General features: G+C 45.8%; 1 long non-coding RNA gene across 2 annotated transcripts in view; it reads right to left on the bottom strand.

Annotated features, from left to right (window-relative positions):
* Positions 1-5,055: 5,055 nt before the first annotated feature.
* LOC137522881 (uncharacterized) overlaps positions 5,056-25,539 on the bottom strand; it is a 62,477-nt gene continuing 41,993 nt past the window's right edge. Inside the window, exons 1-2 of one of the 2 annotated variants that reach the window (XR_011022473.1) lie at positions 8,403-8,582; positions 5,056-5,411 (exon numbers count right to left, since the gene is read on the bottom strand). This is a non-coding gene — a long non-coding RNA (uncharacterized lncRNA). Of the gene's footprint in view, positions 5,412-8,402; positions 8,583-25,539 lie in introns of those variants that run through there. The other variant, XR_011022472.1, reaches the window with a different exon arrangement.

The raw sequence follows: 25,539 nt of genomic DNA, 5'->3' as shown, positions 1-25,539 counted from the left end.
CCCATGGTGACTCTGGATGAGCTGCAGAGATCTACAGCTCAGGTGGGAGACTCTGTCCGTAGGACAACTATTAGTCATGCACTGTACAACGTTGGCCTTTATGGAAGAGTGGCAAGAAGAAAGGCATTGTTAACAGAAAGCATAAGAAATCCCGTTTGCAGTTTGCTACAAGCCATGTGGGGGACACAGCAACCAGGAAGAAGGTGCTCTGGTCAGATGAGACCAAAATGAAATCTTTTGGCCAAAATGCAAAACGCTATGTGTAGCGGAAAACTAACACTGCACATCACTGTGAACACTGTCAAATATGGTGGTGGCAGCATCATGCTCGGGGGGTGCATCTCTTCAGCAGGGACAGGGAAGATGGGAAGATGGATGGAGCCAAATACAGGGCACCTTGGAAGAAAACCTCTTGGAGACTGCAAAAGACTTGAGACTGGGGCGGAGGTTCACCTTCCAGCAGGACAATGACCCTAAACACAAAGCCAGGGCAACAATGGAATGGTTTAAATCAAAACATATCTATGTGTTAGAATGGCCCAGTCAAAGTCCAGATCTAAATCCAATCGAGAATCTGTGGCTAGATCTGAAAACTGCTGTTCACAAACACTGTACATCTAATCTGACTGAGCTGGAGCTGTTTTGCAAAGAAGAATGGGCAAGGATTTCAGTCTCTAGATGTGCAAAGCTGGTAGAGACATACCCTAAAAGACTGGCAGCTGTAATTGCAGCAAAAGGTGGTTCTACAAAGGATTGACTCAGGGGGCCGAATAATTACGCACACCCCACTTTGCAGTTATTTATTTGTAAAAAATGTTTGGAATGATGTATGATTTTCGATCCATTTCTCACATATACACCACTTTGTATTGGTCTTTCAAAATTCCAATAAAATAGATGCATGTTTGTGGCAGTAATGTGACAAAATGTGGAAAATGTCAAGGGGGCCGAATACTTTTGCAACCCACTGTATGTATCATAGTCAATACACTAATTCAGGGCCAATTTCGGGGGAAATTAATTAACTTATCTGTAAGTTTTTGGGATGTGGAAGGAAACTGGAGTGCCTGGAAGAAACCCACACATACACGCAGGGCCGGATTTAAGCCAAGGCCCCATAGGCCATGGCCTAGGGCACAACAGGATCAAGGGGCGTGTGGGCAGCAGGCTAGTATGGTCACTTGGCTATCTAAACTGGAGGGAGGAGTGGGCATCAGGCTAACTTTACGGAAGGGGGATGTCATCTGGCTTCTTAAACTAGAGGGAAGAGGGAGGGGTCATCAGGCTATCTAAACTGGAGGAAAGGGTTATCTGGATGCCTATACTGGAGGAGTGTGTAGGGGGAGGGGGCTGTCTATAATAGCGGGAAGGGTCAATGGGTTACTTATACTGTAGGAAGGGGGAAAGGTCATTTGGATACCTAAATTGTAGGAGGGGAGGAGACATCAGGCTATCTATACTGAAAGGGGGCGGCTGTTGACAGTGGCCTTGGGCAGTAAATACTGCAAATCCGGCCCTGCAGACACGGGGAAATCATACTAACTCACATGCCCTGGCTAGGATTCGAACCAGGGAACCAGTGCTGTAAGGAAAGAGTACTAACCACTACGTGCTGTAAGGCAAAAGTGCTAACCACTCATGCTGCCCATATGAGCGTAGAGCATGTTTAGTATAAGCTCAATATCCTTATTTTGCAGTCCTGACCATAAAAAATTAGCAACTGCCCTTTTATGTAAGCAAATAACTGCTGTAGAGACATTGGGCTTGATTCACAAAACTTAGTTAGCACGCCTAAAAGCCCCTTAGCATGCCTTAAGCACTTTAGGACGCGCAAAGTTTTGCGCGCTAAGTCTAGCACTGCGTGGTGCGGGTGAAACGTTGCACTGGGTGCGACTAAAACGTAGCACTGGGTGCGCCCGAAACGTCGCGGTGCAACATTTTAGATGCACCTGCTGCGACGTTTCGTCCGCAGCGCGCAGTGCTAAACTTTGCGCGCAATCAATAAAAGCTTTAGGCATGCTAACTGAGTGAGCACCCTTTTGTGAATCGAACCCATTGGGTGTTAGCTCCACTGGTGCAAGTTACAAATGGATCCTGCAAAGTGCAGCATTCCATATTTATATCACTTCCACTGTTAACTGGCCATGGATAAGGAAAGCAAATAAATCTATGTACAGTTGTCATAATTCGCACATACTACGCAGCTCAGCCGCCTTGTTATTATTCACGAGTATCAGCAGAAAGAAAATCGCTACCGCCAGCAAGACTGGAGGCTACATGGATGGAGGGCAGAGGCGCTACAGAGAGAGACAGCTGAGAAAATAACCCATCAGGGATGGCAAGCTTGGAATACACTGCACAGAGGAAATGAGGCAATTCATGGAAGTAATTGGTTGTGTTCACTTCGCACTGCAGTCTTCAAAGTTACATTAACTCTCTAACTGTTGCGGGTACAGCTGCTGGGCATCATGTTGCTACAGTAACACAGACATTGGTTTGTGCCGGCGATGCAGCGGTTCAAAGCCGAGCTTCGTGTCTTTGCCTATGCTGCACTTTTCCCAACTAAACAACAAGTACTCTTGAGAGATAAAGCGCACAGCTGCCACCGTTTAGGCGACCGCTTGACAAATATAATAGAGAACAACAGAATCAAAAGAGCTGCTGCAGGATTATTAGCAGAAAAGGCCGTTATCCCATTCTTCTGATAGACGTGCACAGTGCATTCAAAAAAGAAAATCTTTATTAGAAAAAAAGTCTTTCACGTGTACAGCATAATAATGATAAGGGTTTATGTGCATTGGTGTTTACAGTATATTTACTGTGCGTGTTTAATTATTATTCATTGTTGAAACAAAAGGTAATTGTGGGTTATCACTTCCAGCACATGTCCAAAATGCAAAGGACTAAAGCAGTGTTTCCCAGAGCATCTAATTAAACAAGGCACATGGTAAATTGGGCGCTGGGTGGTAATTGCTGCTATTTGAATATTGTGAAATAACAGGTTAGAGTTGGGAATTTGCATTCTGCTATTGCCGTCAGTTTGTAATGTTAACCCCCTCCCACTAAGGGCCCGTTTCCACTAACAAGTAATGCGAGTGTGGCTACCTAGCTGCATCGCATCACTTCCGCTGGCATCCGTGTCACTTCCGCATCTCCCAAAGGAGGGGACGGCGGACGTGCGAAAATCTGCAGCATGCTGTAGATTCTTGGATCCCTCCCAGGGCCGGTTCAAGTAACAATTTGGCCTTAGGGCAAAATTAGCCTGCCCCCCCCCCCCCCCCAACGAACACCACCCGACCAAAAAGTGTCATTAGTTGTCAAAGTGCCCTTTGTTGCAGCCAAATATCCCTCCTGGGCCCCTGAGCTGGCTGCTGAACCTCCCCCAATCACCTCCCAACTTAACAGACTCTGCGGAGTCCCTGGGGAGCAACAGTTAAGATGGGGAAGGGACAACTTAGGGCCCCTACAAGCTCTGGGCCCCTGGGGCAATTGCCCATTTTTTCCTATGGTAGCTCCGGCCCTGATTGCTCCACACCACTCTGCATGCAATGGAAACTGTTCCATTGCCGTGCATTGGGTTCAGGACACCTGCGGTGCAATACGGCTATGTAGCCGCATCACAACGCTTCTAGTGGAAACAGGCCTTTACCCTGACCTCTAACACCAACCCCCCACCTACACCGAAGCTGGAAAAAAGTCACAGCAGGTGCCTTGGAAAGGAGTGCGCTGCCATAGGCACCCATTATAAAAGCTGCGGTTTGCGGCAATGTTCAGAAATGTGGGTGCCCGCGGGCGCTAGTTAAAATATTGGGTATGGGTCCTCCCACTATGCCAATTGCGGCTTTACATAGAGGGCATTGGTAGAGGGAGGGTTCTGTGTGAGAGTAGGGCTAGTTTAAGTCATAGATGAATATCGGTAAAGATTGTTCCAGTGATGTCACCCCCATTGCATGTATTCCACCAAATGGTTGAATACACCTTCGGGGATGCTCGGAAATGCTTCAGGGGAGTACTTGTGTCCCCAACTGCTCCCAAAGACAGGTGGCTCCATACTGCACATGTATGGTGCCGCCTATCTTCGGGGGCACTTGGGGACATTAGTGCTCCTGAAGCCTTCCAAGAGCTCTCGATGGTGGGACCAGTGCACAGAGAGGGGCATGGGCAGTGCTACACTGGGGCATGCTCAGGCACTGCCCCCCCCCCCCTGGGAATTACTGTACCCCCCCCCTCCCGAGTCCCTACCCCACTCAGTAACAAATAGTTAAATGTTTCCAGGTTCCAGCAGTGTACAGAGACCATGACAGGGTCTGTAAAAAAATTCTCCATGTCGGCCTGAGTCTATATAGGCGTTAAGTCAACAAAGGGTCTTATCTACTGTATTTGCCATAAATACCTTACAATTCTCGCAAGATCCCTTATAATCAATGCATCTGGATGACACTTACTGTATATTTGAATAAAAAATCTCTCTACCCCCTTCTGATTGCATGTTTTAAAATTGTCAGTCAACAGGAATAGATTTTGTTTAAGGCTGCAGGTGCAACGTGTATAGAGATAAGTTACCACCCGCGATAGCATCCTGCACCAGCGGGAATGCGTGCAAAGGTATGTGACTCCGAGTCGGCAAAATTGAAACTAGCTGACAGCGGGGGATCGGAGGAGACATGACTGGCATTGAGGGCACAAGATGGCTGCAGGGGGCTGGTAGATGCCCCAGGTAAGTGAAACTTATTTTTTTTCCAGAGTTAAGGTTCCCTTTAATTCTATCGCCTGAGTTAAGCAAAAAATATCTACAGCTCACCATACAAACATCGAGTTTGATCACCCAAATGGGCCCCACCAATGCCCCTTTGTGCCCACCCCAAACTTTTGAAGCTGGAGCAGCCGCTGGAGAGGGGACAGGGAATGCTCAATATGTTCCTGAGCCTTGCTTTTCCATAGGTAAATATGAGACTTTATTTTTCTAGGTCACTTTTGCTTTTATTACATCAGCAGGGGCTTATTATAGCTAATTTTTTTTGTACTTTCCCACCCCAGCTGATATAATAACGTTCATTTTATATTATGTCATATTTTATTTTATTGTGTTCTATTTTCAGAACTTTATATGTTGCTTTTCTCCTGCAAGAGATGGCAGATGCTGCTGAAGATGCTGGGGTCAGCTGTGCGGTGGCAGAGATCACAGCAGGCTCTCTGTAAACCATATGTAAGGACATCAGACGGCTTCCATAATTCCGCTCAGCTTGAGGCAACACTTCCAGCGAAGGTCTCTTCCTCCGTCAGAGTTATGACAAGCTCAGAGAGTATCGGGGCTGCATGCAGACACCTCCTGGCATTCAAGTGAAGGAGCAATTAGCTGTACACTAAACTATTACCAAACGGGGACTCCCTGGGGATTTTTCATTTGCTCCCTGATGGAATGTGAAAAAAAGAGAGAATTAGACAGATCCAGCAGTTTTAGCACTCAACATGCTCATACATAGCAAGATATGACCCTCATTAACAGAGTGCGATCGCTTAATAATCTCTTCCCACCTAATTCACAACAACTCACTGCATACTGTTAAATGACTTGCCATACTTGTCACACAGGCTATTCGCCATCTGCCAGCTCGAGAGAATGTTCTGTGCAGCTCGAAGAACCCGATCAACCAGAGGTAAATCTCAGTCTCTAGGTAGGCCAAGAAGAAGGGATTTTTTTTAAGACTAAGTTCACGGTGGGGTGCTACCATGTGACATAACAGAGGCATTATAGCAGAGCCGGCGCTACCATAGAGACAAAAGGGGCAATTGCTCCAGGGCCACGACCTCTGCTGAGGTCCCCACAGTGCCGACCCTGCTACATTCTGCTTGTTTCCCGCACTTGCACTGCTCTCCGGGGCCCTGCAAGTATAATAGCAGCCATAATTACCTATTGGTCCCGACGGGTGAGTGGACGGGCAGCGGCTGCACTCTGAGACACGCTGTCTCCCTCCCACTCTATGACCCGGCGCGTGTTTACACATGACGAGTTGGGCCATAGAGTGGGAGGAGGCAAAGTGTCTCAGAGTGCAGCCGCTGCCCGTCCGCTCACCAGCCGGGACTAATAAGTAATTATGGCTGCTATTATACTTGCAGGGCCCCGGAGAGCAGAGGGGTTATGGCGGGGGGGCCTTAAACCGGCCCTGCATTTTAGACGGAGGTGGACCTGAGCTCATAACTTTCTCTCTTCTCTAAAAGATAAGCAACAGTCAGTGTTACTTGCGATTTTTTTCCCCAAAGTCATTTTGGCATTGAAAATGCTATTTTCGATTTCGAGAAAATTTTCACGAAAATAGTTAGAAAATTCTATATTTTACCAGGAAAAGAGTAAAAAAACAGTATTTACTGGAAAAAAATTCTACCACAAAAACATGGAAATTGGTATTTTTACTGTAAAGTTTGTGAAAAAAACAGGAAAAAAGTATTTTTGATGGCATTTTTGCGCGAAAATCGAATTTAAGATTATTATTGCAAAAATGAATGCAAAAAGAATAGTGGCACTTTCGCTCATCACTGGCAACAGCATATAACCTTTTAAAGAAAAACAATTCTTTCACACACACTTGTAAAATATTTTCATTCCTTGCTGATATATAGGGATGGTGCGAAATGCCCATTTCTGATTTATTGGAAATTCCGCCAAGGCCAGTTTCCGAGTTTCTGTTTTTCTGGTTTTTGAGGATTATTGTATTTGTCATTTTTTCGCATCAGAGAATTCAAAAGATGACAAAACAAAAAACAAACTGAAAATCTTGTGATTGTTCTAAAATTACTGCAGTAATATGATTTTTGCAGAAAAAATTCTACATTTTCTGATTGGTCCAATGCTTCCGAGTGCTGTGATTGGGCCAAAATAATAAAGTTGTGGTAAAACGGGTTTCCACGGAATTTCGATTTCCATTTTCTGATTCCAAAATTCCGATCGAAATTCCAATGTCCGATCGGAAATGCAGGAATTTCACTTCCGCGGAATCTGAATGAGTGTCCCTACTGATATATGAAAAACAGCTGATGATGGCCTCTTCCTGTCGTCCTGCATTCATGTTGTTGTTATAAATGGTTCTTCCTGAACGCTGAACCTTCAGTAATGGTTGGAATTATCTTTTTACTTGCTAAATGATACTGGCCCCGCGTCTCCTTTTTAGCCAATGTAAATATTAAACCCAAATTAAACTCTCAATCAGGAAAATAAAGTCTAATGCAAGACTTGGAAGCCACCCAAATTTACATTTTTTTCTTTCCTTTTTTGCCGATGAATTTACGAGAGCAGAAAATGGGCCATTTTCCTGACCTTTTCCAGTAAATGATAATGTTGCGTTTTGAAGTGCACGACACACTTTTATATCATAGGCATTGCCGTTTTTTTGTTAGTCTGCTTACACAGCAATCCGATGGTCTGTTGAGAAATGTTTATAGGCCAACTCTGCATTAAAAATGATCACATAGCAAAACTCATATCACACAAATTACAGCCCTTATTGTAAATAAAAATGACCCTTTATAGCGTCTTTATGTTTCTGTGGTAAGGGGAAAAATGGAGATGTGTAAGGGAACGTTAGCTCCAGAAATACTCGTCTATAAATAAAGTGAACTGTCCAATTTTCTCACAAGATTTCTATTCAGGTTTTTGAAAAAGAGACATAATTCTAGGCTTACTGGGCTTTTTAAAATGTTATCCCTGTTCCCCATATTATAATTCAAGTAAAGGTTTTAGGTTTTGTTGGAAATGTATCTGGGAAAAAAAACTTTTGCCGGATGAGATTAGTGCCTTAAAGGACAACTGAGGTAGCATGTGACATAATGAGATAGACATGTGTATGTACAGTGCCAAGCACACAAATAACTACGGTAGGTTGTGTTCCATTTTTTCTTTCTCTGCCTGAAAGAGTCAAACATCAGGTATGCAAGTGACAGTTTCTGTCCGGGTCGGGACTGGGTCAGACTATAGCATAACCCTCACTGATAAGTAATTACAGCCATAAACCACTTTCCTGTTAGTAAATGGCTTCTGAGAGCAGAAAAGAGATAAAAAGGATCAATAATTCATAGATTTTAGCTCTGGCATACTCAATGAAGGTGTCATTGAGCAGAGACAATGAAACAGTAAAAACCCAAAAACTAGATTTAAATATAAAATAAAACTGTGGGATGTCTAAAAAAAAGTAATTTTTAGGAGAAGGAGGATAGATACAATTGTTTTTCTCATTAGTTTATTTCACCTTTGATGTCCTTTAAAGTGTACCTGAGGATGGAAGATTAAAAAAATCATATCTACCTGGGGCTTCCTCCAGCCCCCTTCAGGTTGATCAATTCCTCACCATCCCCCTGCACTGCCTTGATCCTCTACTATTTACCCTGTAAAGTCCTTGTAAGGGACTTACCTCCGGGATCCAGCGATGCGGCTGTCTCTGCCGAGAGTGGGTCGCGTTCTTTCACTTCCGCATCTGCGCGCAATGCTGGCGTCCCTCCTGACGGTGCTGCGTGCGCCGCTCCTCACTGTGTGCGTTCCAGGGCTGGTGAAGGACGGACGTTTTGGAGCAAACGTCCATCCTATTCATTAAGAAAACTGAAGAATTAGTGTCAGCTGACAGTTTTAGTCAGCTGACATATAGTTAGGCTTGTATTTAGTGTCAGCTGATCTGTTAGTCAGCTGACACTCAGGCAGGGCTTTTGTGATTGGTGCTGAGAGTGAGTGGCCAGCCACTGATTGGATATTGTCAGTATTTAAACCTTGCTGTGTCAGTTGCATGTTGCCCGTGATAGCTCTAGCTTGTTGGTTGCTGGGTGCTCTGTATTGTGCTATCTTGTTAAATTGGATTACCAGGACTTTGACCTCTGCTTGTTATTGGACCTACCCTTTCCTGCCGCCTGTACTGACCTCTTGCCTGGAGTAACGTTATAACTGTTTGCTGCCTGGTTTGACCTTGGATACGTTTTTGACCTCTCTTTTGCATAAAAAGGATCAATAATTCATAGATTTTAGCTCTGGCATACTCAATGAAGGTGTCATTGAGCAGAGACAATGAAACAGTAAAAACTTAAAAACTAGATGTACTGCAATATATCTGATTACCCATGTATGACCCTGGACTGTTGCTGGACTTTGCTTACTCTGAATCCTTGTTTGGCCTGGAATTTATTCATTCACCTTGCATTCAGCTCCAATACCTTGCACACTAAAGGCCTGGGTGTAACCGAAGTCAGGTAGGTTTTGCTTCCTCACCTCTTGTTCAAGTGGGGACGCACCACATAGGGTGAAGCGTGTTGAGTTAGATTGGGGCATTGGAGCTGGTTCATGGGTGGATATTCCTACAGGCCTGACAGTCCTTTAGTCAGGGCCAGTCAGAGCATCCAAAGTCCAGCTTTGCGCTCCTCCCATTGCGCTTCCATCACCAGGAGTGTTTTGTGCCTACAGGGTTCTATGCACAGAGGGAAATACTGCTTACTTGGCAGTTGGAAAAATCTGTAATTTCCCACAATGCAAAAGTTCTCAGACAGCAAACTGTCAGGACCTTGGTCACGACATCACTCTGTGGGAGGGGTTTTACCACAATATCAGCCATACAGACACCCCTGATGATCTATTCGAGAAAAAGTAAAGATTTCTCATGGGATCAAATACTGATTGGAATGAAGTTCAACCCTTGGACAAAGTTCCTCTTTAAGGCCTTGGTGGTGGTGGTGGTGTGTGTGTGTGTGTGTGGGGGGGGTCCTTAGCATTAGGCATCAGTGGGAGAATCCTTAGGGTTAGGAATTAGCAGATGTTGGGAAGGTTGGTTAGAGTTAGGATGGGAGGGCTCATGTGAGAGTAAGGTTAGAATATATCGGTAAAGATTACAGACATTTTCCTATCCGGATTACTTACAAATCTCACTTCACATTTTTAACATATCTTCTGCCAGTCACTCCTTCCAACAGCAGGGGCGTAGCAATAGGGGTGCAGAGGTTGCAACCCCATTGGGGCCCTTGGGCTAGAGGGGACCTGAAGGGCCCTCCCTCAACTACAGTATTAGCTTCCTATTGGTCCTGTGCTCATAATAATCACTTCTATAGATAATGTAAATAGTGATCATTAACCTCTTGCCGACCGTGTCACGCCGATGGGCGTGGCTTCGGCAGCAGCCCCAGGACCGCCTAACGCCAATTGGCGTAAAGTCCTGGGGCTCTGTTTTGCAGGAGATCGCGTGCAGGCTGCGCGCGCATCTCCTGCTTCGGGGGCGGAGCTCCGCCCTGCCTTCAGTCTCCGAGCGGCTATTGCCACTCTGGAGACTGTTAGACAGCGTGATCGCCGTCTATTTATACAGTGCAGCGCTGCGATCAGCAGCAGCGCTGCACTGGGGACAGCCGTGTGACACGGATGTCCTCCTCGGGGACAAGAGAGCGATCGGCTCTCATAGGGTGAAGCCTATGAGAGCTGATCGCCATGATTGGCTGGCTGGGGGGAGCGAGGGAGGGAGGGAGTTTAAAGGAACAGGGTTTTAAAAAAAAAACACAAACAAAAATATTTATAAAAAATAAATAAATAAACATGGGGGGAGCGATCAGACCCCACCAACAGAGAGCTCTGTTGGTGGGGAGAAAAGGGGGTGGGGAATCACTTGTGTGCTATGTTGTGCGGCCTGCAGCTTGGCCTTAAAGCTGCAGTGGCCTTTTTTACTAAAAATGTCCTGGTCACTTGGGGGGTTTAGCCCTGCAGTCCTCAAGAGGTTAACAAACTGTTCCCCATCCCCTTCTTGCACCTCTGACACTGTGGTTATCGTTTGCAGGTTTTGGTGCGCCGTATCAGTTGTTATGTATAGAGTGCTTGGGGGGCCCCAGTGTAAAACTTGCATTGGGGCCCACAGCTCCTTAGCTATGCCACTGTCCAACACAGCAACATTCCTTAAAGGGGAACTGAAGTAAGAGGTATACGGAGGCTGCCATATTTATTTCCTTTTAATCAATACCAGTTGCCTGGCAACCCTGCTGGTCTGTTTCTCTGCAGTAGTATCTGAATAACACCAGAAACAAGCATGCAGCTAGTCTTGTCAGATCTGACTTTAAAGTCTGAAACACCTGATCTGCTGCATGCTTGTTCAGGGGCTATGGCTAATAGTATTAGAGGCAGAGGATCAGCAGGGCTGCCAGGCAACTGGTATTGCTTAAAGAGAACCCGAGGTGGCATTGTATTACGTTAGTGGGGCACAGAGGCTGGTTGGGCACACTAACACCAGCCTCTGTTGCCCCATCGTGTGTCTCAAAGACCCCCCTGCTCGCCGCTATACCCCCGCAGTGCTGGCGACACGCAGCGCGTCACCAGCACAATGTTTACTCTAGCGCTGTCTGTCAGCGCCGCTCCCACGCCTCCTCCGCATCGCCACTACCCGCCCTCGTCCCTTCCCTCCAATCAGAGGGAGGGAAGGGACGAGGGCGGGTAGCGGCGATGCAGAGGAGGCGGCGGAGCGGCGCTGACAGACAGCGCTAGAGTAAACATTGTGCTGGTGACGCGCTGCGTGTCGCCAGCACTGCGGGGGTATAGCGGCGAGCAGGGGGGTCTTTGAGACACACGATGGGGATTTACCGTGGAATCGGAAATTGGCATTTCCGACCATCCCTATCTATGTTATGCTTGCCTGTTTACAAAGCAAACTAGGTATGACAGAGCAGTTCTGCATACACCATTTCAGGCAGGGGAGAAAAAAAAAACTAAGGGAGGAAACAAAATTAGAATTGGCTTCAGTCAGAGGCAGTAAAGATGGAAAATGCTTGGAATAGTTTTCTCTTCATTTACTATATAAAATTTACTGAAATGGAAATGTAGACAGTACAATATATATTTTATGTAAGTAGAACAAGTATTTATCTACTTATGCATGTAGTTTGGTTTTCTGGGATAATATGGCCGACCCTCCTACTTTAACTAACAGTTTATGAATATTTGCTTCAGTCTTATACTAGGCTCAGTATTTTGCTTTGACTAGGAAGCAAAACAAGCAAATGAAGAAAAGGAAAAACAGTCATCCCTGATAGGTAATAATTCCTTATCATACTTTTAGAAAGGACATTTTAGATGACTACAAATATCCATTGACACGTTATCTTTATTATTTTAATAACTTTCTAGCAGCCCCTAAAGGTGCAACAATGGCTTGCAGTCCACACATCTTTACTTGCCAATTGAAATTGTGCATAAAGTTTCGAAAAAAAAAAAAAGAAGAAAGGTGGGGTGTTGGGGGTTTAAAGACATGCATCTCCACAGCAACTGTTTCCTAGGCAACTGGCCAATTCAGCAGTCGCCCCCATTAAGTAATGCAGTCAGAGCTGGACGATCTGACAGGCATGATAAAGAGGGAGTCCTGCGGAGCATTCAGAAAAATAATGTCTCATTGTTTCTCTTATTCCCTTTTTTCCCCTTTCTTTCATTACCTTTACATTATTTATTTCCCCAGACCTTTCCAACCAAAGCAAACGATTCATAATTAAAACATTGGTGGTGACAAGCTGAGTAGGAAATAAGACTCTACAGCGTGAAAGACTGTCAGAAAGTACAGCTGTAAATATCAATTCAACTTTCGGGGTATAAACAAGTGAGGCTGAGGAAAAGCCGGTCAGAAAGGATGCGGGTTCAATAGATTTCAATCATTTCTGCCGTGCTTTAAAGTACAAATGTACCGTATACTCTTTCCTGTTTATTAAAGTTAAAAACAAAAACCCGGCAGCAGACTTTGCCATGAGGGGAACTTGCTGACTGTCAAAGCTCTGAGGAGAGTCGCCTAATCATCTGAGCAGTTACCGGAGACACTTGAGAGGGGAAGGGACAGGACTATTACCTCAGTAACTGCAGGCTGATTAATTTGTACAGCACTCCCTTGGGAGCAACTGAATATTTTTGGCTAGATAATACATGTCAAACTCCGGCCTGTGGGCCAAATCTGGCCCTCAGAGCCATCATATTTGGCCCTCAAGTTGTTTCCCCTCTTTGCATTATGTTTGGCCCACTCTAAATCATCAGGATGCTATATTGGAGATAAACCCCTAGATCACCAGGGAAGCCAAATGGAGGACAAGGGATGGGGGGGGGGGCACTAGACACCAGGGAACTGTATAGGGAGGGAGGGAGGTCCACTAAACACCATTGAAATTTATAGAGGGGAGGAGGCATTAGACACCAGGGAACTATATAGGGCATGGAGGAGGGCCACCAGACACCAGAGAACTGTAAGGAAGGAGGTGGCCTCTGGATATTTAAGTTGGCCTGCGACTTAGGCCCAGTGTTCAATGTTGGTCCACTTTTTTTTTGAGCTTGACAACCCTGGACTACACCCATTGCATGGATCCCTGACTTAGATCACTACCTTAGGCCATGGGTCAATTGGGCGTGGCTATCAACACAAGGTGAATTAGCAGCTGCAACCTGCTTCTCAGTGCATGGTCTTTCACTCGTGCGTCCGCACTAAGCTATGTATCTCAGTGTAGCGTCTTGTTATTTATCAGCTATAAGCTGCTTACGGCATACAGTATAATCATGGCTAAGAAGACCGGTTTAACCCCCTTGCCGTTCCAATTATTTTTCAAGTTCATGTAGCTAGCCTAGCGCTAGCTACATGATAGCCGCTGACAAGCGGCATCCCCCTACCTACTTCGGTCGCCGATCTCTCAGCTGTGTCTGCTGGCTGCCTTGGCAGCGCAGCTAAATTGTAAACACAGGATGTTAACCCTATGTTTGCTTCCATTAAAGCAGGAAGTAGATAAGCAGCAGATTTATTTTAGGATTTGTATCAGCTGTAAGTAAAGAAGTGTTTTTCTTTAAAGGTTATGATGCTGTTGCATATATTAGAGCTGAGATTAATTTCTTAGTTCATGTTCTCTTTAAAGCCGCTAATTTATATAGTGTCTTTGGCCGAGACAGGTATAGGCCAAGCCACCAAAAACAAGGAGGAGGGAAAGTGAGTATCAATCGGGGATAGGCAGTAATTTAGGGGGTCAGTGTTGGGTCACTGGATAAAGGTTGGATATGTTTAATAAGAAAATGCTTCAGAAAAGAGTGTACATTGGGGGAAATGTAAGGGTTAGGCATCAGAAAGGGTTTAAAGGGAACCTGAAGTGAGTGCCATATACAGTAGTAGCTGCCATTTTTGTTTCCTTACAATACCAGTTGCTACAATACCAGTCCTGCTGATCTCCTTGGCTGCAGTAGTGTCTGAATCATAAACCTGAAACAAGCATGCAGTTAATTGGGTCTGACCTGGGTCAGAGGGGGTGGGGTCAATATAGTTATAGAGAGCAGGTGATGGATCAAGTGGAGCTTAGCGAAAAAGGTGCACACAGGAAGGACAGGAGCCAAATATAATGTAGTAAGTTTTAAGATGTGGACAATATTTGTTATAAAACAATGTACTTACCAACCTGGGTTGCCAGAAAGCAAGCAACCACTGTGTGTGTGCGAAAACACCCGTCCTGGACTCGGGTATGACAAGACAAGACAAGACAAATAACATTTATATTGCGCTTTTCTCCTTGCGGACTCAAAGCGCCAGAGCTGCAGCCACTAGGGCGCGCTCTATTGGCAGTAGCAGTGTAAGGGAGACTTGCCAAAGGTCTCCTACTGAATTAGTGCTGGCTTACTGAACAGGCAGAGCCGAGATATGCAAGAGGTCTCTCGGTAGGAAGGACGTTCCTTCTAAAAATAGAGGGCATAGGTCTTGTCCCACTAAAGGAGGGTAACACAGGTAGAAACAATGTGGTTGGAAGCTCCCCAAAATATAAAATCATTGAAAACAGTTTAAAAAGTAAGGTAAGGGTTTTTTTTTACCTAAAGATGGATGCCTAGACTAATAATTCAGAGCAAAAATAGCTTTCTTAGCATATGAGACAATGCATTTCGTGTGCCACGATGATCACTTCTTCAGGTCAATCTTGTGTCTTATACGCAATCATAGTGGAGCTCAGAGCACGTCTTTGGTGCTTCCAACCACATAGCTTCTAGCTATAGAAAGGGATGTGACATGCTATTACAAGCAAGGCAGCTGTCCAAGGTGCTGAACTGTTTTTTTTAGCTCTCCTCTGTAATGGCCAAATTCAGCACCTTGGACAGCCTCCTGGCCTGTAAAAGCTAGCAAGTATGTGCAGAAAGTCAAAGCACAAAATGAGCAACACTTACTCATAATGCACCAGCCGGCCTGCATGTGAACTACAGCTCACATAGTTTTAATAAATGGGAGTCATTCAGTACATTGCCATACCCAGCAGTAATGTATGCGCAGAGTACCAGAGTGTACTGCAATCTGTATGAAACAACCTTAATATCTCCCTGTCCTTTGTCTGCTGGAGTCTATGAGAAATAGATGACGAATCTAGCTGGTTTTTATGTGTATCAAGAACAGCTCAGCACTTAGCTATATATTTAAAAAATAAGGTTTGCCATTGCTTTTATTTGAGCAGTAATTTTCCCTCTGACTTCAGCCTGTAATTAGAGAAATACCACCTGTCAGAGCATAACTTTGTGCAGTCTTTGTCCATGCTCACAAATGGCATGAGAATAAAAAATGTTAATTGAATGCATTATTCAATAAATGTCACACTGAAAATCTCATGTCGCAAAGGTTCCTGAGAACACTTAGCTGGAAATGAGTGCTAATTGTGGCTGAATATCAGCATCACTCATTAACAAGGCAGATGTGGTCAACTCCTTCGATGGGCAGCAGGAATAGGAGCGGTGCATGAATTGGATGCATACGGTTAACATCACAAACACCAAGATCATTTTATGAAGGTACATTACTAGAAGTAGTCTATTATGGAATAAGTAAATGCACTTACCTGTTCAGCCATATCCAGCTTTCTCTGTTGTGCTGATGAGCAGAGCTGTCAAGGCTGACTCACCTGCCCAGGCCTCAGCAGGGAGCATGTGCAGGTGCACTTTTGGGCAAGGTCAGGGGTCATGGCTGAACATGCATGCTATTCTGACTCTAGCATACATAAAAAAGGCACCTGGAAAAAGGGTGCAGGGAATTGCTACTAGTAGAATATTGCTAAAGTTAGTAATATTCTACTGCTGGATTCCATAGTAAAATATTGGTTAGTTTATTATGGCTAAACTTAACTCTACTTTCACACAGAACCCTCCTTCTACGGACGCTTAACCCTAACCCCTACTGGTGGTGCCTAACCCTAAGACCCCACCTGGTGGTGTCTAACCCTAACCCCCCCCCCCCCCTCTTGGTGGTGCCTAACCCTAAGACCTCCCCAGGTGGTGCCTAACCCTAAGACCTCCCTAGGTGGTGCCTAACCCTAGCCCACCACTGGTGGCACCTAACCTTACCCCTTCCCAAATCTTAACCCCCGCTCTGCTGCAAAGGCTCGATTAGTGGTGAGCAAGGTAAATATTGGCTCCCAGGGGTACCTAATAGAGTCTCGGATGCTGGGGGCTTGCGGAAATGCAAATTACAGCATTGAATAGCAGGTTTTCGTCGCGATTTGCAGGTAAATAGGAGCCAATGTTGGAACTGTATTTTCTGTGCCCTTTTTTCATGATTCACAGGCCCCCTCCCTCTTCTCTGCCATGGTGGTGGTGGTGGTGGTGGTGGTGGGGGGCGAACTTAAGCACTTTGATCTTGGGGTGGAAGGAAGTTAAGCAGAACAGCCTGGCTGGTGTAGTTTTGCTGGAGGCCCCTTCGGGATCACAGTAAGCCCTGGACTGGGACCCAAGGCTCGGTAGCTACAGCACTGGTGCCACTTACAGCCTATTACTGACCTCCTCTATTCTATTGCTCCTGGGGAAGTGATCAGATATTTAGGAGAGAATGTTTATCAGCAAAACTCTTGTTTTACAAAAAAAATGTAGCATTTGAGGGCCTTGATTACTAAGCTGTTAGATGGTAAATTTAGCTCTCCTACAGATGGGCTTCTAAGTATGTGCCAGTATGCAGAGACACGGCATGCCCCGCAATGAAAATACATGAATGTCTCACAAGGTACAAAGGCAGAACTTCAAACTGATTCATCTTCTTGTAGGCATCCTATCAAACTGAAGATGCTTTAAGTGTTAAACCAATTCCATTAGCAGCTATAGAGGAGATAAGTTTTAAGCCTCCTGCCACAAGCCTAATTTGTGTGCGGTTAAACATCCAATGATTTATGGCTCAGCAGCAAAACAAGTGAAAAGCAATAGATAATAGCTTGTAATACACTAAATAAAGTTCAGCCATGGCTATGATATGTGAAACAATGATATCATTTAAGGGGGAAGTTCAACGAAAACAGACTTTTTCTGTTTTTGGAAAATAGTGTGGCCCTCTGTCTTCTTGTATCTTATGGAGGACTCTAGATGCAGTGGCGTCACTAGAGGGGTGCGGTAGGGGCGGACCGCACCAGGTGTCACCAGCAGAAGGGGTGACACCAAGCTCCAGGCTAAGGGAGAGTGGAGTAGACTATGTAAATACAGACCAGGCTAATACCTGATGGACTACCTCCTGCTCTTCCCCCTTCTGGCTGCTCCGTGATAAGCTGATAATGGAGTTCAGAGACCAACATGGCCATATGGTGATCATCTTAACCACCTTATGACCACCTAACGCCGATTGGTGTCAAGTCCTGGGGAGGAGATTAGAGGGGATCGCGCGTGCCATTGCGTGCGCTTCCCCATTTTAGTTACAGAGTTTTGCTCTGTAAACAGCCTGCTAGCCCGCAATCAAAAGCTAGCAGGCCATTAGAAAAAAAAATGTTTATTTAATTGTACAGTGCTGCGATCTACCGCAGAGCTGTACTGGGGACAGCCCTGTCACTTCGCTGTCCCATGGAGTAGTAAAGGAAAGGATCACTCTCATAGGCTGATGCCTATGATAGGCGATGATGCTGATTGGACCTTGGGGGGAGAAAGAAAAAAAAAAGATGAAAATACCCATTTTTATTAATAAAAAAAACCAATAAAATTAATACAAAAACAAAAAAACAAAATGTCACATCTGCGATCAGAGCCCACCAACAGAAAGCTATGTTGGTGGGCAGAAAAGGAGGGAAGATCCATTTGTGTGCAGTGCGGAGTTGTATGGCCCTGCAGCGAGCTGTTACAGCTGCAGTGGCCTGAATTGTAAAAAATAGCCTGGTCACAAGGAAAGTGTAAGCCTGTGGTCCTTAAGTGGTTAACATCCCCCTACAACAAGCAACAGTACTACCTGGTGAGGTTGGAAGTTCATGGGGTAAGAGGAAGTGACACCATGAGTTTCTGCACTGGGTGACACCAACCCTAGTGACACCTCTGCTAGATGTGAGATTTCTGAGTCGGAGTTATTTACACTTCTGTTTTTCTTACAAAATAGCATTTCTTGTCGGGGTGACGCACCTCAGCAGCTTAAATCCATTCCTCCTGCTTATACTTAACCACTTAACGACCGCCTAACGGCGGCTGGTCATAGTGGTGTTTCCATGGAAATGGGCGCTCGTTCGAGCGGCCATTTCATGTCAGTTCACAGCGGGGGGCTCCGTGAATAGCCTGCGAGCCTCAGAGCGTGGCTCGCAAAGAAATGTAAACACGCGGGGAAGAAATCCCCGGTGTTTACAGCATATGGCGCTGCTGTCACAGCAGCGCCGTAAAGGAGATCAGCGATCCCTGGCCTCTGATTGGCCGGGGATCGCCGCCGTCTGATAGGCTGAAGCCTATCAGAGGCGGTACAGGACGGATCGCCGTCCTGTACCGCCCATAGGAAGGAAGAGAGGGAGGGGGGAATAGCGCTGCGGAGGTGGGCTTTGAGGAGCCCCCCCCCCCCGCTAGGCACACTTGAGCGGCGGCGATCAGACCCCCCCAACAGGACATCCCTTTAGTGGGGAAAAAAGGGGGGAAGTTTGATCGCCCTGCCTGTCTGCTGATCTGTGCTGCGGACTGAAGAGCCCACGCAGCACAGATAATAAAAAACGCAGCCGGTCCTTATGTGGTTAAAATGTAGAGACCAAAGAGATCTCAAGTTTTATACTTACCTTGGACTTCCTCCAGCAGCTCCTTTGAGGACAGGTGGTCCCTTGCCGTGTCCCTGGGCTGCTCCTGACTGAGTTACTGCACATAATTCTCTGTCCACCATATTGAAAATGGTCATTACCCCATAACAGCTTCCTGGTCAGCACACTGTCAACCTGTAATATAGCCCACATGAGTCATAGGGAAACATGGACATTATCTTGCTCATCAAGATTGTCCTTTCAGTTTTAACTGACAGCAACTGCTATCTTTCAGTTCTGACAAAATCTTGTCAGAACTGGAAGGAATCGTTGTAAGAAGAAAATGGTGAGCTTCTGAGAGGAACTGACAGCTAGGTATGTACCGGTAATATTCATTTGCAGGTACATCATTTTTGATTTTACTCTGTTCAGGTTCACTTTAAAGAGAATTATTTAAAATAAACACATGATGTAGCTGCAAATGAATACTACATACTAACTTCACTGTCAGTTCATCCCAGAAGCTCACCATTTTCTTCTTGCAGTGATCTCTTCCAGTTCTGACAATATTTTGTCAGAACTGAAATATACCAGGTGCTGTCAGTTATATATTAGCAGCTGTCAGTTACAACTGAATGTGCAAGGTAATGTCCATGTTTCCCTATGGCTCAAGTGGGTGATAATACAGTTTAACAGTGTGTTGACCAGGAAGCTGTAAGGAGGTAATGGCCATTTTTACAATGGAGGACGGAGAATTCCATTGATCACAGTCAGGGCCGGGCCGAGGCATAGGCTGGAGAGGCTCCAGCCTCAGGGCGCAGTGTAGGAGGGGGCGCAGAATTCATTTAGCTGTCATTCCTAATTGTGTTTGAAGCAGAAAGAAATAAGAAAAGGGGATACATGGCAGTGACTGCAAGCCAGATAACTAGATATTAAGGTGTTGGGGAGGTTGTGGGCCCGGTGGCGCCTCTTAGTCTAATAGCAATCAGTGTGTGAATGCTGGGGTGGCAGGGATGGAGGGGCGCACTTTGGTGTCTCAGCCTTGGGTGCTGGAGGACCTTGTCCCAGCTCTGATCACAGTGGAGAAATGGGATGCAGGAGAGGAGAAAGAGATTGAGAAGTAGATTACAAAGGAGGTACGTATGACCTGTGTATTGTTATTTTGACTTTGTATTTTCAGTTCAGGTTCTCTTTAAGGATGGTTTTGCTACAAAAAAATGGCAGAATGCCTGTATGCCTTCCAGATCACACCAGTAATCAATGCACGTTGTGAGCTACAGCTCAGTTCATTGTCTGGGGGCATTTTTATTTTGCCGTTTCAGCAGATGAAAAAAACTGCTGTGAATTTTGCCAGCTATCTCTATAGTATTCTCCCGCTATGAGAAACATCACCATAGCTTATCCCTTTACTAGCCAGGAGGAGAGAAGTCCTTCTATGTGTGAAAGTTGAAATTAGAGCTGATAGATGTAGCACAATGATGTTGAGTTCTTATTGTGTAATGCTGACACGCGGGAACGTGTACATTTCACATTACCGGCTGAAATCTGGTACTGTGCCGGATCTTCCAGACTTCAGCCGAGTGTGTTCCCTGCTTATCCAGGATAAATGACATAAAGGACCTGATCCACTAAGTAACCACCCAGTAGGACAACTGCCATACAGAGACAGCATGATATTATCTGGTGGCACCGGTACCCAGTATGGTGTGGGACATGTATGGTTGTGAAGGATGTAAGTGAACGCTCCTCAGTCATTTTAAGTGATTTTATTGGTCGCTTGGTTGAATCTTTGTTACCCAATAAAGCAAGCGGCCATCACTTATTACACGCTGGCGTGTCATGTGATGCATATCACGTGACGGCCTGTTACCTTAGAGATGTGACACATGAAGCGCTATGTAGGTGAGTTAACCCCTGCTAATCGCCCGCTTGTGACTCTGCAGGGAGGGAGGGGGGAAAGAAAGAAGAGGAGGCCAGGCATGTTAGGATTGTGGTCCGTGTTCCGCAGAATACGGCCAGGGCCGCGACATGGAGGTCGATTCTCCAAAGCATGATAACTGCTATCACAGCAGTTATCAGGCGCTCTGCCTCTCGCATTGCTTAGAGTTAGTTCACGTGATAAGCGAAGGTTATCGCGCAATCACATGCACTAATGCTGTTCGTGTGATAAGCAATGCGAACGGCAGAGTGCGTGATAACTGCTGTGATAGCAGTTATCACACTTTTGAGGATCGAGCCCAAAGTTTGCCTAGGCCTGGTGTATCATTATCTCTATTATGTACTCCATGTTTTTTTTCTTACTTTGTACAGCACCACGCGGAATATGTTTCTGCTTTATAAATCAATAATAATAATAGGTAGATAGATAGATGTAGGGTGACCATACACAGCTGGAAGGGTCAAAACTTGTATATGTGAGACCATCTCAGTTTGAGTGTGTGTTTCTGTAAAACAAGATCTCTCTTTACAAGATAAAAAAAAAAATCCTAAATGAACAGCCTTCTCATGCAATCGACGGCACTTCATGCACAATCGAGCCCAGGACGAAACTGCCCAGCTAGTTCAGTAATTCATTGCTGCTTGGTGCTAGAAACACTCCTCATAAATCTCTGCACAAGAGAAGTTTCAGTACTGGTTTCAGCACCGTGGACAGCGGGAAAGCACATGATTGACTGCCTCTAGCCACTTGTATGGCGCATAATGCGAGAGGAGAGGAGCACAGGAGTTTGCAGGTATAACCAGCAAGCTCCCGTGCTCCTCTCCTCTCGCTGCATTCCCCAGCATGGCCCTCGCTTGTGAATATATGTGTAAAGAGCAATATGCATATTATTATACCTACTAATTCTGTAGAGTGAGTTAATATGAGTGCGTTAATTCAGCTGTAATTGCATCAAAGCCCAAGGACATTACAAAGTATTTATATGCATTTAACAGAACTTAAAGGATACCCAAAGTGACATGTGACATGATGAGATAGACATGGGTATGTACAGTGCCTAGCACACAAATAACTATGCTGTGTTCCTTTTTTTTCATTCTCTGCCTGAAAGAGTTAAATATCAGGTATGTAAGTGGCTGACTCAGTCCTGACTCAGACAGGAAGTGACTACAATGTGACCTTCACTGATAAGAAATTCCCCTTTTTATCTCTTTCTTGCTTTTAGAAGCCATTTTCTGCTAGGAAAGTGTTTTATAGTTTGAATTTCTGTGAATTTTCTATCAGTGAGGGTCACACTCTAGTCACTTCCTGTCTGAGTCAGGACTGAGTCAGCCACTTACATACCTGATATTTTACTCTTTCAGACAGAGAAAGAAAAAAAGGAACACAGCATACTGTAGTTATTTGAGGGCTAGGCACTGTACATACCCATGTCTATCTCATCATGTCACATGTCACTTCGGGTATCCTTTAAAGCATTCCTGTAACCTTTCTTTTTTTTTTTTAAAGTTGGATACTTACCTCAGTAGGGGAAGCCTGTGGATGGTCCAGAGGCTTCCCCAGTCCTCCTATGCCCCTCCTGCACTGCACTGAGACCCTGAACATTCTTTAACATTAAAGTCGAAGATTACTTAATACTCACAGACGTGCTTCCCTCTGTGTAGGAGTGCAGTCCCACTGCACAGGAGCAACATATGGCCCACGCGGTGGTTTTTTTCTCTATGCTCAAGTGGCTTAGTGCTACTGCGCAAGATGGGGACTTGCTTGCGCCTGCACAGTGGACCCACACTCATACACGGGGGGAGGGTGGCTGGGATGATAAGGAGGGTCTCGCTGGGATGGGAAGGGACACAGAGAATCAAGGAAACCTCTACAGCATCCAAAGGCTTCCCTCTAGTGACATATCTTAACTTTTCATTTTTTGTAAAGATACAGGCTTCCCCCTACTGATGTAAGTATTATCACTTTTTAGTATTTATATAGCACCAAAATCTTCAGCAGCACTGTAAAAAGTATATTGTTTGGTCACTTAACTGTCCCTCAGAGGGGTTGACAATGTAACTCCTACCATAGTTATATGTCTATATCGTGTAGTGTATGTATCATAGTCTAGGGCCAATTTAGGTGGGAAGCCAATAAACTTATGGGTACGTTTTTGGGATGTGGGAGGAAATCAGAGTAGTACATACAAACTACGTGCAGACAGTGCCTTGGCTGGGATTCGAACCAGGGACCCATCGCTGCAAGGCGAGAGCGCTAACCTAATCACTAGGCCACCGTATCTAAAATTATATGGAGGCAAAAGTATCTAATTTTTGACTCCATTAAACTGACAGGTTTGCTTTACCATTGTTTTAAAAATGAGTTGAAGCAATTAACTGTTCTGAGACAGTGTGTTACTGTGGGTCTGTTCATTCTTAGCGAGGGCCATCTCAGCACAGGGTGAAGCCGAAAAAATGGCCGGCCCTGCTCCTGCACAAACTCCGGGCCTGTGCTGATTACTGTTTTGCCTCTGAGTTGCAGTAACTTATGGGGGACACCTAATTCAGGCTATTGCCAAATTGTTTACCAATTTGTGTGGCGTCCAGGCTGAAACTTGGGGCACCCACATCAGGCATGCAGCGCTGGTGTCAAAATCAACTGGTTTGGTTACTGTGAATTGTGAAGATTTATAACACACTGTAACCTCAAGACTGAAGTTCAACTGACAGTGCCCAGTATCTAGGTGTAGTCAGGCAGTGCAGGCACTGTTAAATCGACAGGTGAATTTGGGTAGCTGTCAGTAATATTTGACATTAGCATGCTCCCTTCAGTATCTATATATATAAAATCGGATGTGTGTACCGTATTTTTCGGACTATAAGACGCTCCGGACTATAAGACGCACCTAGGTTTAGAGAGTAAAAATTGGGGAAAAAAATAATTACTAAACCTTGTGCGTCTTTAGTGCAGGGGTGCCTTATGGACCTTTTTCCCCAAACTGTCCCTATCTAAGCTACTCTGCCCAGCTACAATAACCCTTGCTGCCCTCCCAGCTACACTCACTACATTCCCAACTACACTCACTCACTGCACTAACTACACTCCAACTTCACTTCCAGCTACACTCACTCACTGCACTAACTACACTCCCAAGTCCCAACATCACTCCCAGCTATACTCACTCACTGCACTAACTACAATCCCAACTTCACTCCCAGCTACACTCACTACATTCCCAACTACACTCACTGCACTCCCAGCTACACGCACTCACTGTACTAACTACAATCCCAACATCACTCCCAACTATACTCACTCACTGCACTAACTACAATCCCAACTTCACTCCCTACACTCACTGCACTTCTAACTACACACACTGCAATCACAGCTACACTGCACTACATTCGCTAATATCACAGGTAGTTCCTCTCACCTATCCAAATACATTGCGCGCTGTCCCCAGCTCTTCTGGTGGGCAGTTCACGTGATAAGGGGATATCCAATGGTGACCACGATCTCCACAGCAGCCGGGCAGTACAGCCGCCACATATCCAGCTTGATCTCCCGCCGCATATCCAGCCCGATCTCCCACCGGCCGCCGCATCCATTTCCGGCACCACGCAGGAGGAGGTTCAGAGCTGGCAGATGTCCATAGTGCGAGAAGGGAGAGGAGTGCCGATGTCCGCTGAGTGGGGGGGAGGAGCACCGATGCCCATCATGAGGGGATAGGAGCGCCGATGTCTGCCATGAGGGGGAGGAGCCCCGGTGTCAGCCGTGCGGGGGAGGAGCACCAATGCCCAGCGGGAGGTGAGAGGCGCGCCGATTTCTTCGTGAGGGGGGAGTAGTCCCGGTGTCAGCCGTGCAGGGGAGGAGCACTGATGCACATCGGGAGGTGAGAGGAGCGCCGATGTCTGCCGTGAGGGGGGAGGAGCCCCGGTGTAAGCCGTGCGGGGGAGGAGCACCGATGCCCATCGGGAGGGGAGAGGAGTGCTGAAGTCTGCCTTGAGGGAGGAGGAGCCCTGATGTCAGCCGCGTGGTGAATGGAGCGCCGATATCCGCCGTTCATGGGCGAGCGCATGTCTGCTGTGCTTGGGGGGGAACGCTGATGTCAGATGCCGGGAGAGAAACAAGCTGCAGGAGACTAGGAGAAGCTTCCGCTCATTCTCTGGAAGAGCAGAGGATTCGGCAGGCCCTGGACATGCAAGCTTGAGTGTGTGTGGGGGAAGGGGGTAGCGTACATTCGGACTATAAGACGCACTGACTTTTCCCCCCCATGTTTGGGGAAGCAAAAGTGCGTCTTATAGTCCGAAAAATACGGTATGTATGTATGTATGTGTGTGTGTGTGTATGTATGTGCCGCGATCACGCGAAAACGCCTTGACCGATTTGAACGAAACTTGGTATACAGATCCCTTACTACCTGGGATGATATGTTCTGGGGGTCTCGCGGCCCCCCTGCACACGTGGGCAGAGCTACAAACAGCCAATCAGATTTCATCCATTCAAGTCAATGGAAAAAATGGAAAAGGCTGCCATTCTCACAGTAATCAAGCCAGACTTCCCACACTTGGCACAGTTGGTCACTTGGTGACCGAGGTTACGAATCCAGGAAAAGTGGGAGGAGCATAACACAGCCAATCAAATTTCAGCCATTCATTTTAAATGGGAAAATGTAAACTGCAGCC

This window comes from Hyperolius riggenbachi, chromosome 6 (assembly GCF_040937935.1).
Source record: "Hyperolius riggenbachi isolate aHypRig1 chromosome 6, aHypRig1.pri, whole genome shotgun sequence".
Lineage (NCBI taxonomy): Eukaryota > Metazoa > Chordata > Amphibia > Anura > Hyperoliidae > Hyperolius > Hyperolius riggenbachi.
This window is presented reverse-complemented; position numbering and strand designations above follow the sequence as displayed.